At 34.4% G+C, this 4,662-nt stretch overlaps 1 long non-coding RNA gene across 1 annotated transcript; it reads left to right on the top strand.

The window, feature by feature from the left end:
* The first annotated feature begins 2,615 nt into the window (after positions 1 to 2,615).
* Positions 2,616 to 3,936, top strand: LOC126764293 (uncharacterized). Its single transcript, XR_007667898.1, has 3 exons — positions 2,616 to 3,260; positions 3,331 to 3,464; positions 3,524 to 3,936. It is a non-coding gene; the product is annotated as an uncharacterized LOC126764293 (long non-coding RNA).
* Positions 3,937 to 4,662: the final 726 nt, after the last annotated feature.

Genomic DNA, 4,662 nt, shown 5'->3' on the forward strand with positions numbered 1-4,662 from the left:
TTGTATTCAATTCAATTCAACAGAGGTTTGCGGTTTTAACCATTTTTTCATAGCGATAATGTAATGAGCACATTAAAGGGCGGAAACGGCTTTTTAAAACTTTGATTGTTCGTTCCACAATATTCAGTGGAGCCGTATGGGCTATGTTGAACGTATTCTTCTTGGAGTTAAAGTGTGGATCTCGATATGGTGTTAATAAAAATTGTTCAATTCTGTAAACCCAATCACCCAGCAACCTGAATGAGCGCTGCCCACTCTCATATTGTGTGCGGAAATATTGAATAACGTGACTCATATCCCCAGATGAAAGCATCGTATCGTGACTTGAAGGGATACTGTGGATCTACGGCCCGTATTTTCATATCGTTGTTACAAATCCTTGGAAAGCTGAAATACATACAAGTTTATAAATATGTTTGAATATTAATTTATTGTTTATACTTACTAACAACGCATTTATACTGAAATTTACCTTTCAGTTAATATACAAATGCTCATTATCAGGTGGTTTTATTATTTTTATATGTGTTCCATCTATGTATGCAACCGACCATTTCGGGTATTTTGTACTTCCAAAAAAGTGATTTTTTGAAATCAGTTTTTCGCTTTCATCTATAGAAAGTTTTACCCACTGTCCCCAAATGTACTTCTCTAAAAGGCATATTACTTTCGTTAAAATACCACACAAGTAAATAAAATTGCGACTGCAATTAAAAATTAAAAAAAAAAAAGAATTTGAGAAGGAAGGTTACGAAAAAGACTCAAAAATAATAACTAGGGGTATGTAAATTTTTCAAAAACACAGACCAGATTACCCTACTGACCCCTTAACTTTATACCATACAAAAATAATTGAAAAATGTCAATATGTCACACGATTCATCAAATTGACATTTTTAACGTTTTTAAGCGGAATATTGTTTGATTTCAAATTATACGGAGTTATTTTAAAAACTCAATAAAAATGTTTAACAACGTGCATTTATATTTTGAGAATGGTTATGTTGAAAGGACAACAACCAAATTACTTAGGCAGCGAGGGTTCATCAGGGATCACTCCAATCCCACGGAACTTTCTTCAGTATTGTAAGCGGTTAAGGTGTTAATAAGTAAAACACTATTTAACCAGCTACTTAATTTTATTATATTTATTTACTTACAAGTAAATCCGACTTACAAATGTATTTTGAATATGAATATAAATGTTTTATGTTGCGTGCGATAGAACACGTGTGGTCTCGTCCGATGATCAAAAGGAATAGGACGAATTAGAGAAGCTAATATGCGGTGATCAATATTGTTACGGGATTAAATATTTTAGTTTGCTGAATACAGTGCAGGGTTGGGCATTTTTGCACTACCACTAAATTGCACTACCACTACTTCTTCAGTGGTAGTTAAACAGCAAAATCCATTTTCACTGAAAATTTAGTGATAGTGAAAAACAAATTGCACTACCACTAAACCTTTAGTGATAGTGAAAAAAAAATGCACTATCACCAAACCTTTAGTGATAGTGAAAAACAAATTGCACTACCACTAAATATTTAGTGATAGTGAAAAAAATGCACTATCACTTAACCTTTAGTGAAACATGAGCTTTAACTAAATACATTTGAAATTATATTTTATGGCCGATATTAATTATCAACTAGTTTGTTGATAAAAAATGTTTCTTGGTATATAGGCGGTATAATTAAACGTTGTCATTAAGCCAGTCCAACGAAATAAAACATGATTTCTAGGTGTCAAGTGCAGACTACTTGATTTGGCAGTCTCAAAATGGCACTGCAGCTCAGTAGTAATGCGATACATATGTTTGTATGAATGTTCAAATGTACACTGGGGAGCAAAAAGGAATGCATGTTTGCTTTTTTGTCCAATAGAAATATCACAACACCTACGACATGTTAAATAATTGCAAAACAATGAAAAATGTTCTAAAATGTTTACGTTATATGAAAAAAAAAATCATCATCAAACTTTCAAAAAACCTATGGTAAAAATTGTATCATGAAAATCAATGCTAATATCTGAAAAGAGCAAATATGTTCTCTGTTTTGCTCCTCACTGTAAGTACATTGAAGCGAAAGAGTAACAAAACAAAGTGGCAAAATTCTAATGAGCACTTATGCTAGCAAAGGTACATATGTTACATGCTGGAATTGTCAATCGATCGACAAGGCAAAATCTCACCGACCGTAATTTTGAAATGTTGGTATTAAAAAAAGCAAATAAAGAATGAATTATGTGTTCCTAATTTTGGTGCGGCATAATTAGAAGTCTCTACTCAAATATATGGTTTATTTTGAATATATTGCCTCATACTGCTTCAGCTTATACATATACATACATATGTACATAATCTTATTTTTATCCTTCAAGAAACAGTGTTATGTTACTGAAAAATGTTTATTATCACTAAAGGTTTTCACTATCACTAAATATTTAGTGGTAGTGCAAGTTGTTTTCACTATCACTAAAGGTTTAGTGGTAGTGCAATTTGTTTTTCACTATCACTAAAGGTTTAGTGATAGTGCAATTTGTTTTTCACTATCACTAAAGGTTTAGTGATAGTGCATTTTTTTCACTATCACTAAATTTTCAGTGATAGTGGATTTTGCTGTTTAACTACCACTGAAGAAGTAGTGCTAGTGAAACCTTATTGCATTTATTTTTTAGTGCACTATGCCCAACCCTTATACAGTGTTACCAGATGAAAGTAGTTAAAAAGTTACAATATTAGAAATAGTTGATAAGTGGATCTATTACAATTTGGAGAGATGCTAATCGCTACATATGTATCTATACTGCGTACACATATATCACATAAGTTTTTATAATCAAATTTAAGGAAAACTTTCGATTAAGCAAGGATGCATTTATGTATGTACATATGTATTATACAGCATAAAAGAAAAATTTTCGATTCGCTTATCGTCATCAATATCGCCGATGTTAAAATTGTGTTCCCTCCTTAAATTTTGGCTCTTGGAGCTATCAACAACAGTGGATTTTTAAACAGGAATTGTGCAGCCCACTGTCTCCTTGTTTTAAAGGAAATGCTCTCAATTTTGGAATCCACTCTTTGCAAATCAAAACGGACATAATGGAAGAAGAAAAACAAATAACAAGAAGACAATTTTTCACTTGATCGCGAATTCCAAATGTGGTTTGCAAATGTTTCGATTATTGCTCCGTGCGAAAGCAAATTTCTGTATCCAAATAGAAAAGGAGTTTACAGCATAAATGCGGTGATTGTAAGTAGCAACTAAACATATAAATCAAAACTTATTATTATTTCGTATTAACAAATAATTATTTAATCAGGCGTGCGATCAGGATATGGTGATAACCTATATAATAAGGAGCTAGCCACGACTCATTTGTGTGGAATAATAGTTTAGAAAAAACATATTTGGAGCAAACATGCCAAAGAGGCGATCACAATTCGGTTTACTTAGGTAACTACAATTTATATGTGTATATACATACATAACTACTAAAATTAAATATCTTTTAGGTGATTCTGGTTGTCCACTGCAAGAGTTTCTATGGGTGCTTTACCAGAAATAGCGGAATCAAATTTAAAGAAAAACGTGCAAAGGCAAGGAACGTAGTTGAAAGGACAATTGGAACGATAAAATGCCATATTCGTTGTATACTAGGTCCGCGTAAACTACCATATCCTCATAGTAAAGCAACTGTATGTTGTGCTTTACACAATACTTGTAAAAATTATAATGTAGATAATCCTAAACAAGAAACTTTTCTTGATATAGTTGTAGCACTGGAAGCAGTTGAAGGAAACTTCAAAGAAACAGCTACAGAATGTCGTCGAAAACAAATTGCGAATGCATTGTCATAGCGTAGTTGCATCAATAAAATATATGTACATACATACATACAATAAAATAATTGAAATTAATTTTGAAATGCTGGAAAACGTTTTTTATTTAGGATATTTATGTTTTTTTAATTACAATTCCTTTAATTTTGATTGATCTTTTTTATTATTTCACCTTTTTTAACATCCCCTACATAGGGTTGTGCGCTGGGTTTGGGACCCGCCACGTAAAAAACTCAACCAATGAAAAGTAGCAACCAGCCTCGGATGAGAGACCCCCTTTTTGATGAAGACCATGGCAAACGAAATAAGGACTACGAATTGAGGGCATGCACCTGGAATGTCCGGTCCCTTAATTGGGAAGGTGCCGCTGCCCAGCTGGTTTATGTCCTCGTGAAAATAAAGGCTGACCTCACCGCCGTCCAAGAAATGCGATGGACGGGACAAGGACAGAGACGAGTAGGTCCTTGTGGCTCTTACTACAGTGGCCATATAAAGGAGCGCAAGTTTGGTGTGGGATTCGTGGTGGGAGAGAGACTCCGTCGCCGAGTACTATTATTCACTCCGGTGAATGAACGTCTAGCCACAATCCGCATCAAAGCGAGGTTCTTCAACATATCGCTGATTTTCGCCCACGCTCCGACGGAAGAGAAGGACGATGTGACCAAAGACGCCTTTTATGAGCGCTTGGAGCACGCTTATGAGAGCTGCCCCCGCCACGATATCAAAATCGTGCTTGGCGACTTTAACGCCAGGGAGGACAAAGAAGGTATCTTTGGCACTACGGTCGGTAAATTCAGCCTCCACGACGAAGC

The sequence above is a fragment of the Bactrocera neohumeralis genome, unplaced genomic scaffold (genome assembly GCF_024586455.1).
Source record: "Bactrocera neohumeralis isolate Rockhampton unplaced genomic scaffold, APGP_CSIRO_Bneo_wtdbg2-racon-allhic-juicebox.fasta_v2 cluster09, whole genome shotgun sequence".
NCBI classification, from domain to species: domain Eukaryota; kingdom Metazoa; phylum Arthropoda; class Insecta; order Diptera; family Tephritidae; genus Bactrocera; species Bactrocera neohumeralis.